Source organism: Nannospalax galili, unplaced genomic scaffold (assembly GCF_000622305.1).
Source record: "Nannospalax galili isolate Female #2095 unplaced genomic scaffold, S.galili_v1.0 scaffold1955, whole genome shotgun sequence".
NCBI classification, from domain to species: domain Eukaryota; kingdom Metazoa; phylum Chordata; class Mammalia; order Rodentia; family Spalacidae; genus Nannospalax; species Nannospalax galili.
In genome coordinates this window covers 426575-437679 of record NW_008336854.1, presented here as the reverse complement: position 1 = coordinate 437679, position 11105 = coordinate 426575, and the positions used below count along the sequence as shown (strand labels likewise).

Here is an 11105-nt window from a genome sequence, read left to right as displayed (position 1 = left end):
CAGTGCCTATATATACGTATATATGTGTGTGTGTATGTTTGTGTGTGTATGTGTGTGTAAGTGTACCATGTGCATGCCTCATGCTGGTGGAGGCTGTAAGAGGATGTTGGATTCTCTAGAACTGGATTGTGAGCTACTATGTGGTTGCCTGGGAACTGATCCTGGATCCTCTGGAAAGGTAGCAAGTGCTTTTAACTACTGAGGTAGCTCTCTAGCCCCAAAATCTCTTCCAAACTTCTCTCAAGTTCACACGGTTCTAAGATACTACCACAGCATGTCAGTGAAGATTTACTCTTCATACTCACAGGGTGATGAATATATAATAGGTAAATTTCTACTTCTGTCTGGTAAAATCTAAGTGTTACCAAAATTTAGGTCCTAGTGACTTAATAATGTGTTTAGATATAGTGACCACCATTCTTTGTGTAATATATACTTGCATTGTCTCAACCTAAACCCACCTGAGGCCATAACCTTTGGGACCCACTTATTTACAATGCCTGGTACAGGCAATTACCCCGAAGGCTAAGAGTATTTTGTGGCAGGCTTACATCTTAATACCCATCTCTCCAGTTGATACAGTAGAGTTATTTTCCTGAGTTGATTATAAAAGACTAATTTATTACCCCAGGGCCTTTCTGTCAACAGCCATGGGCCAGTAAATGACAAAGTTCTTTTCAATCTTGGAAGCTCTCTTAATAAGTTGTTGGATACAAATTTGGATCACCTTCCTTTTGGCAATAAATATTAGCTCCTCTATGATGTATTATACTGCTATAGAACAGGTAAAATACCTTGAGGCTCTTCCCAGGACTGATGAACTGGTGCACTCCCTCAGTTGCATACATCAATCCATCATATTGTCACTAAATGGGATTCTTGCCACCCAACTCCAGTTAGCTATTTGTTTTAAGGCCTTCTCAAAAGCCCTACTCACAGCAAATTTATTCACTTGCTAGAGAGTGAACTCTATCAATGATAAGCCAAGCCCTACCATTGGGCATCTTGGTCTCCATAGTTAATACGAATTCAAAATTTACTGGACATTTTTTCCAAATTAACCCTTCACAGACCCCATGAAACAGGATAATATGTATATTCTTAGAAATAATCCTCTTCAGAATAAATTCAGTTGTCTAAATCTCTCAGTAGTATTGGTGACCCAGTCTATTAGATGACAAAGGATCTTAAAGTGGTGTTAAAAGACAATTTTCAATAGAAGAAAAATCATGACTCACATATAGAGATCAAAATGAGAATGAGGGCACATGGAATGGCTTCAGATCAGTGGCAGCATGGATGTCAAGCAGGAGATGTGCCAGCTGTGATCTGCATGATCTCGTATGATCTGCAAGACGATCATGCAGTTGTGTCATGACTGTGGCTACCTAGTGACCCAGGATGAACTGAAACAGATGCTGGAGGAGTTCAATGCACAATTATGGGACAAACCCAGCAAAGGAAGGCCGCTGTGGATAGACCTCACCATCCTGGCCACCCACAAAGATGACCCCAACAGACCAGATGATTGAGTTCTTTATGGAGAAGCCCAAGGTAGGCATGAAGACCATCAGGTATACTGCCAGTGGATGCAGGAGGAAAATGTCACATGGGCCCTCATCATGGTCCAGGAGGGCATGATGCCCTCAGCCAAGCAGTCACTGGTACACATGGGCCCCAACACGTGCTGGAGTAGTTCCTGCAGCAGGAGTTTCTGATCAACAACATGGAGCATGAGCTGATCCCTGAGCACGTAGTCAGTACCAGGGAAGAGGTGTTGGAATTGCTGGAATGGTGTAAGCTTCCAGAGAGCCAGATGCCCAGGATCCAGGCCAGGGTCCCCATGGCATGATGGTTCAGAATTACACAAGGGCAGGTGGTGAAGATCATTCAGCCCAGTGAGACTGCCAGCTGCTACATCACCTACAACCTGGTCCAGTAGTTATATTGGTAGGGTTATACAGGAGGAGAGGAAAGAGAGATAAATAATGCTTAGGTGGTATGAAAAGCCAGAGGGAAATATAGCATTTAATAAGCCTCCTGAAAAATCATACATTCAGTTTGTGTGTGTTTGTGTGTGTGTGTGTGTGTGTGTGTGTGTGTGTGTGTGTATAGATGAAGATTATGTAATAAAAATCACAGTACCAGGCAAGGGAAACTTCCCTTCAAGTTGTTGGTCAAGGAGGTCCAAGAGTCTCCCCAAATAAAGCAGTCAATTACCACAGCCCTTGGTTGCTTCCCAGAACTTGAAAATAAGATGCAATTGCTGATGACACAACATACGTCAGACACAGGACTTGGATTAAATGAGCTGGAAATGACCAGAAGATCCCTTCCCTGAAGACTAGCTTTCATAGTATCAGAAGATAGTATGCAGACTGTCAAGAGAGAAAACCAGCCAGTGATCCTACCATCTGTAAAGCCTGTGAACCACAATGACCAACTCAATAAGTTATGTATACTGGCACAACGGTGACAATTTTATCTTGGGGGTAATGAACAGATGTCTAATTAGACTTAAGGCCCACTCAATAGGAGGGAATAAATGTGTGGTACTGTAAACATAGCCAAGTTCACATGGTTGGAGAGGTCATAGACCTAGAGAAGAGCCTCCTTCTATCACTTCCCTAGACCAACATAATTTCTTACTATGTTCTAATCTCTCACCACTCATCAAAGAAATTTCTTGGTGCAACAGAACAGAACTTTTACGAAGTTCCACAACTAGACAAATTCGCCAGTATTTATTCTCTCGTATGTCTTTTGCCTGAATTTCTCCAGCAGTCACTCAAAGCTCTCCTGATTTAGATATGGTACTTTGGGCAGTGTGGCATTGGGAAAACTTTTCATAGTCTTCAAATGCAACTCACTATATAGCAGAGGGTGGCCTTGACCTTCCGATTCTCCTGTCTCTACCTCCTGAGTGTTAGGAATGCAGTTGTGGACAACCATACTTGGTTTCTGTGATGCTGAGGCTGGAATGCAAGGCAGAGTTCCACCCCTAGCCTTGCTTTTATTTCTTAAATTTCTGAATACCCCTGGATAATACTCCTGGACTTAGGTCAATTTCTTTGCTTTTTTGTTTGTTTTACTTCAATAGGAAAAGCCACCATTAAGTAAACCTTTAGTTGCCCTTTCGTAGTTTGATATTATTTAGCATACCAAAGATGCAGCCTTTGATTTGTAATTATTAAAGCTATAAAAACTGCAAGGAGGATATTGAATTTTTCTCCTTGACTTATTAAAGTGATGAATTATATTGATAGTGTTGGGAGGACTGAGCCAGTTACACTTGTGAAACAAAACCCCTTTGGTTAAAGGATATTATTTTTAATAGGGTGCTATGTTCTTTTTGATATTTTGATTTTGATATTTTTGACGTCCTATGTTTTGCTGCATTGAGGTCAGTAAATATGAACTGGATTGATACATTTTGGAAAGCATTGAGCCTTGTTTTTGAGCTATACAAACTACTTTTGCAAATAGGCTTTTGCAATTTGACAGGTTTTATAATGGGCATAGACTTTCACAGAAATATGTCTCTTCGACTCAGGTCATGTTATCATTAGACATCTGTTTCTTAATTTCTGCTCCCAGTGTGTCAAAGGCTGAGAGCTTAACATCAAAATGATCTTTATAAAGATGGACTCACCATGCTCCTTTGTGGAGCCCCATGTTTATGAAAGTCCTATTGTACTTCTAACCCAGCTTACCATGCTGCTTATATTCATTTACGTTACTTGCCTGATCCTTTTCTTGACTACACTGAGACCATTGCTGTGCTTATGTGGGGGAGGGCTGGGGGAAGCAGTGCGCTTAGTAGATACACACTGATCAATTTTTATCATGTTGCAGGACAAATATTCTGAGCAGGAGTCAGTTGAACTGATTAGTGTTAGAAACATTGCAAGATTATTCATGTGATTTCTACCCAACTCATAATTATCCTATTCCAAAAAAGTATATCTTGTCCAATTGTCACAAAGAAAATCAGAATAAATTTTTTAAAATGTAAGTTTATTGTACATAGAAAAGAACCCATTTGCCAAATGAAGGTATGAAACCCATAATGGGGAACTGAGCAGATGGCTAGTCAGTAAAATGTTTTCAATACAAGCATAAAACCTGAGTTCGGATGCTTAGCATCCATGCCTATACTCTTAGTGCGGGCAAAGCGGAGACAGGAGGATCCCTAGAGCTCGCCAACCACCTGGTTTCACCAAATTGGACAACCCCAGGTTCTGTGAGAGACCCTGTCCCCAAATATAAGGTGGAGAGTACCTGGGGAGCAAACCCAAAGTTGACCTCTGACTTACACACACACACACACACACACACACACACACACACACACACACACACACTCACGTAACAATGGTGAAACCTTCAATTCCCTGAAGTCACAGCCCAATTTACAAAGCATACTAGAGGCAGCATTTTGACCTTTCTCCAGATTGGCTGTTATAAATTAACATTCTTTTTAAGGCAAGTGGAGCTGTTTAAGCTGATTTGCCTATAGCCGATTGGTTTAATTTCCTCAAATCATGGTAGCAACGATAAAAACCTTACACTTTGCATTTCATTTATGATTAGAGCCAGTGTTTCAGGGGAAATGGGACCTCTTAAATGCTGACTATATGCTGATGTGTGACTGACCTGGGGGTATATCTAATAGGTGACTTCCATATATGGTTTTCTTTAATATCCCTTAAACAAGGCTTTCTTTTAATTGTCATTTAAGAAAAAAAAAACAACGAAGACAAATCCTAATGAAATGCATTTGCATTTGAAGTTAGATTCTGCAGAGATTTCTGGTGCAGCATGGATTTCTTTAGACTCTCTAGAAAGAAAATCTCCCTAATAACGTGAGGAGAATTTCACGGCAGCTTTGTTCATTTAGCTAACATTTGCCTGTCCCACAGCATCCACAGTTCTTTCTCCAAAATCCTATTTTGCAAAGCCTAGTGTGAATGATAAGTTCCTGCGTGGACTAGAGTTAAAAATAACTCCCTGTTAACAGTTAATAAGTATTAGGGAGGCAGAAGCCCAATGCTGTAGCAACGTAATTCAAACAGAATCAAAGCAAGCTGTGCTAACAGGCATGGGCTTTAGACTCTTTTCTCACTTCTTTTTCTTGTGTCTTAATCAGGAATTAGTATAAAGAGCTTCCTTTCTTGGAAGTGCACTGTGCCCCTCCCAGTTTCATTCATCCAAACTTTTATTCCTCGGTGGCTCTTTCCTCACATCCTATATCCATCCTCATCACCAGAGGTTGTCTTCATGATCAAAATTGTGCTTGAGACTGGTGACACCTATTGTGATAGATGAGAGGGAAAGCAAGCACACTTGTCTATCTGTTTTGTAAAATTCTTTGCCACTTGGCAGATTTTTACATATATGCTGATGAGACGAAGGAGGAGAAAAGACTCAAACTTTTCCAGAGTGAAGAAATTGCTAATTGCTTGGCAGTGATATAAATCAGTCTCAGAATAGAAGTGGTAAAGATGGGAAAACATTGGCAAATACACGGTGGCAAATATATGGTAAGTTTTTCTTAGCAATTGTCTTGAGTTGGGGAGTGCTTGTTCCATCTGAGAGGATACATTTTTTCTGCCTGTGTGTGTGTGTGTGTGTGTGTGTGTGTGTGTGTGTGTGTGGTATTTGGTGTGTACATGTGTAAGGGCAAAAGGAGGGTGTCTGCTGTTCTGCTCTATTAATCTCCACTTAATGCCATTTAAGTAGAGTTTCTCACCTGACCTGGAGCTTGGCTGGAAGCTAGCAGGTCCTTGTAATTCTCTTGTCTCTATCTCCATAGCACTGGAGTTAGCAGGTGCCAGAGTCATGCTTGACTTTTTATGTGGGTACTGGGCATCCAAGCTCAGGTCCTCAAGCTTTCACACCAAGCACTCTTATCGATGGAGTCATCTCCTTGGCCCAACAAAAGGTATTTTAAAGAGTAAAGATGTGATATAGCATCCACTTTTTTTCATGGCTAGACAGTTTTGAATTGCTCAGGGAAGAATATTAAACAACATTTTTTATTTTTGGGTTTTAGAGGCAGGGTTTTCCCGGAGCCCTGGCTGGCCTGGAATGCCCTATGTCGACCAGATTGTCCTTGATCTCACAGAGATCCACCTGTGTCCCAAGGGGTGGCAAAAAAGTGTATATAATCACTTCCAGCCCTAAAAAGTATTTTAAAATACATTTTAAATTGAATTTTTGCAAATTTCATACAAAACAATTAGGAGAAAATAAAATATATATTTTAGAGACTTAGGAGAAATTTTGTAATCTACAAAAATAATAAAAAGTCAACATACAGAAATTATGTACTTCCAAAGTACATTTAACAAGTCTTTGAATTATATTCTGATCAGAAATACTTGACTAAAATAGAACAGAGTAAAAATCAATTCTTAATTTTAAAGAGTTTTTTTTTTAAAAAAACATCATTTATTAATTTTTTTCTTAAGATTGGCATCATGTAAAGAAATTATCAGGAGGCCATCTAGCATGTATCAGACTTATACTGATGATTATGGGCAATGAAAATTATGTGTTTTTTAAATTAAAAAATACCCCCCCCCCCGATCCTGTTCTCCTTCTATCCATGGCCACAGGCCCACTTCTGCTCTTGGCATCCCAGACCCCTGGACTATTCTCCTGGCCCAGATCACTCCACTGCTTCCTGATCCTTTGCACCCAGACCAACCCAATTCTTCAGTCTAGTTTCCGAGAGCCTTCATAGCCTATCCCCACCCACAACTTGCCTTTGCACACCTGAGACCAGTCTTCTTCCCTGGCTGTCCCCACCCACAACTTGCTTGGTATTCCTGAAGCCAGCCTCCATCCCTGGTAAGTTTGATCCCACCCATTGCACCTTGACTCCCACAACCTGATTCTATCTCCCAGTCCCCACACCCTGTTCTCCTTCTAGCCATGGGCACAGGCCCACTTCTGCTGTTGCCATCCCAGACCTCTGGACTACCCTCTTGGCCCAGATCCCTCCATTGCTTCCTGATTCTTTGCATCCAGACCAACCCAATTCTTCAGTCTAGTTTTCTAAAGCCTTCACAGCCTGTCCCCACCAACAATGTGCCTTTGCACACCTGAGACCAGCCTTCTACCCTGGCTGTCCCCAAACCCAACTTTCCTGAGATTCTTGAGACCAGCCTCCTATCCTGACTGCCTGAGATGGCCTGAATCCTACCTCCGCCTAGCAAGGCTCCCAAATTGTACGGTGCCTGCTGACGAGAAGGAACCAGACCTTAAGAGGAAGTTTGAGAGCATCTGATCCTCTTCCAACTTGGGCCTCTGTGGGAACTCCTGAGCAACTAGACTAAAGCTATCAGGCCCCTTCAATATAAAATCAAAAGAGAGAGCCTGAAGTCTAGACCAAACAGCTTTTCATACCCAATAAGAAAGCAACAAAGGGACATCAAGTATACAAAAGGAAACAGATTTAAACTCAACAAAGGAAAGCTTGAGTCTCACACAAGAATCAAAAACAATAGAAGAAATCCACATGCTAAAGTCTCAACAACAACAACAAAAAATAACATGAAAAACCCACATAATGTGTCCCTGCCAAGCACCAGCAGTCCTATAGAGGAGGTGTACAATAAGAACCCCTTAGAGATACCCCAGGACACAGAATTCAAAAGAACAATTATAAACATGGTAAAAGACTTCAGTGAATTTAAAGAACACAAAAAGAAAGAAATCAAAGAACTGAAAGAATATAGAGATAAAATTTTGAGTGAATTCACAAGTGTTACAAATATAGAAGAATACTCAGGTTGAAATGAAGAAGGACATGAAACACTCAATAACCCAATTAGAAACAACAGGAGAAAGCCTCACCAATAGAATAAATGAAATGGAAAACAGAGTATCAAAACTGAAAGATAAAGTCGATGAATTAGACCATTCATGCAAAGATTATGGAAAATTTAAGAAAACACAGGGATGGAATATGCATATGATACCCTGAGAAAACCAAATTTATGCATCATAAGCAAAGAGGAAGGAGAAGAACCTCAAATAATGGTATGAACCAGATCTTCAACAGGACTGTAGAAGAAATCTTCTCAAAATTAAGGAAAGACATACCCATACAAATACAAGAAGTACATAGAACATCAAATAGACAGAACAAGAAAAGAAACTCCCCACAGCATATCATAGTGAAAGCACTAAACATACAAAGAGAGAATACTGAAAGCTGTAAAAGAAAAACAACAAGTCACATGTAAAGGAAAACACATCTGAATTACAGCTGACTTTTAAGTGCAAACTATGAAAGCCAGAAGAGTCTGGAACAAAGTATTCCCAGTGCAATACTGTGACCACAGATGCCAACCCAGAGTACTTTACCCAGCCAATATGTCTATTAGAGTTGAAGAGGAATAAAAAAATCTTCCATGCCCAAAACGTCTATTATAGTTGAAAAGGAAAGAAAAATCTTCCATGACATAAATAAGATGAAAAAATTCATGTCCTCAAAACCAGCCCTTCAGAGAATTCTTGGAGCAATACAAAGAGCTGAAGAAAGGAATGACAGAAAGAAACTAAATGAAGGTATAACTGGGGAAATGCACAGTTAGACCAAGAATTCAAACAGAAATCAAAATTACAGAATCAACACACATCTTTTGTTAATACTTTAAATATCAATGGACTGAACTCCCCAGTCAAAAGACACAGACTAGTTGAATGGATTAAGAAACAAAATCCATCTTTTTGTTGTCTGTAAGAAAACCATCTCACTTTCAAGGACAGGCACTACCTTAAGGTAAAAGGTAAAGTATTCTAGGTTGGCATCTGTGGTCTATGCAATAAAGCTTAAAATCAACACCAGAAGGAACCCAAGTAACCACATGAACTCATAGATATTAAACAACAAATTCCTGAATGATAAATTGGTCAAAGGAGAAATTAAGAAAGAAATAACAGTATTCTTGGAACTAAATGAAAAAGACACTACAACACAACAAAACCTCTGTGACACTTTAAAAGCAGGCCTAAGAGGGAAGTTCATAGCTCTACATGCCTACATTAAAAAATCAGAAAGAATACAAATAAATGACTTACTGTTGAAACTCAAGATACTTGAAAAGCAACAACAAATGAAACCCAAATCCCAGCAGGCAAGAAGAAATAACAAAAATCAGAGCAGAAATAAATGAAATAGAAACAAAGAAAACAATACAAAGAACTGACAAATCCAAGAGCTGGTTCTTTGAAAAGCTAAACAAGACAGACAGACCCTTCTCCCAGTTAACCAAAAGAAAGAAAGAGCAACTCCAAATAATCAAATCAGAAATGAAAGGGGAAACATCACAACAGACACCAAAAGTATCCAGAACATTATAAAGGAATACTTTAAAAACCTATACACCAACTTGATCATGGTGGATGATCTTTTTGATGTGATGTGTGTCTGTATGTGTTTTGCAAGTATTTTGTTGAGAATTTTTGAATCTATTTTCATTAAGGATACGGGTCTATAGTTTTCTTTCATGGTTGTATCTTTACCTGGTTTTGATATTAGAGTGATTTTGGCTTCATAGAAGGAATTTGGAAGTTCTCCTTCTGTTCCTATCTTTTTGAATAAATTAAATAGTATTGGACATCAATCTTCTTTAAATGTCTGGTAGAATTCTGCTGTAAATCCATTTGGACCTGGACGTTTTTTAGTTGGGAGGTTTTATATTACTGTTTCAATTTCCTTTTGTATTATGGGTTTGTTTAAGCTGTTGATCTCTTCTTGGTTTAATTTTGGTTATTCTCATGATTTTAGAGACACATCTATTTCTTTCAGGTTTCCAAATTTAGAAGCATATAGATTTTTAAAGTATTCCCTTTTAATATTCTGGAGCTTCTAGGTGTCTGCTGTGATGTTTCCCCTTTCACCTCTGATTTTGTCGATTTGAAGGTACTCTTTCTTTTTTTTTGGTTAACTGGGCTAAAGGGTTTGTCTATCTTGTTTAGCTTTTCAAAGAACTAGCTCTTAGATTCATTGATTCTTTGTATTGTTTTCTTTGTTTCTGTTTCATTAATTTTTTCTCTGATTTTTGCTACTTCTTTTAATCTACTGGGTTTGGGTTTCATTACATTTGTTGTTGCTTTTCTAGTGTCTTGAGTTGCAATGTTGGAGGAGGGGGTAGGATTTGAGGGCTCTAGCAGACTAGACTGAAGAATTGGGTTGGTCTGTATGCAAAGGATCAGGAAGCAGTGGGGAATTTGTGCCAAGAGGGTAGTCCAAAGGTCTGGGGTGCCAAAAGAAGAAGTGGGCCAGTGCCCATCCTAGAAGGAGAAACAGGATATGGGAGCTGGGAGGTTGAATTGGGCTGTGGGAGTCAAGACACAGTGGGCAGGGTCAAATTTATTCCAGAGATGCAGGGATGGTTCAATAAATGTAAGTCAATAAACATCATAAATAATATTGTCCTAGTTTGTTTCTTTGTTTCTGTGGCAAAACACTATGACCAATACTAACTTGGGAAGGAAAGGGTTTATTTATCTTACATCTCCCAGGTCACAGTTCATCAGGGAGTCCAAGATAGGAATTCAGGGCAGGTTCTTGGAGGCAGGAGCTGTAGCACAGACCGTGGAGGAACTCTGCTTCCTGTCTTGCTCCCCAGGTCCGTGCTCAGCCTGCTTTCTTATGCAACACAGGCCCACCTGCCCAGGGATGGCACCACCCACAGTGTTTGGGTCCTCCAACATCACTCAATAATCAAGAAGATGCCCCATAGACATGGCCAAAGGCCAGTTCAATAGAGGAAATTCCCCAGTTGAGGCTCCTTCCATCCAGGTGTGTCACATTGACATAAAAGCTATCCAGCACACATATAAATGGACTCAAAGACAAGAACCACATAGCCATCTCAATAGATGCAGAGAAGGCCTTTGACAAAACTCAACATGCATTTATATTCAAAGTCCTAGAGGGAATAGGACTAGAGGGAACATACCACAACATACTTAAAGCCATATATAACAAACCCACAGCCAACATCATTCTAGATGGAGAAAAACTGGAAGCATTCCCATTAATATCATGAACCATTCAAGGCTGTCTGCTATCTCCACTCCTTTTT

General features: G+C 39.7%; 1 pseudogene; it reads left to right on the top strand.

The window, feature by feature from the left end:
• Positions 1-1343: 1343 nt before the first annotated feature.
• On the top strand, positions 1344-1942 carry LOC103732799 (annotated as a pseudogene).
• The last annotated feature ends 9163 nt before the right edge of the window (positions 1943-11105 follow it).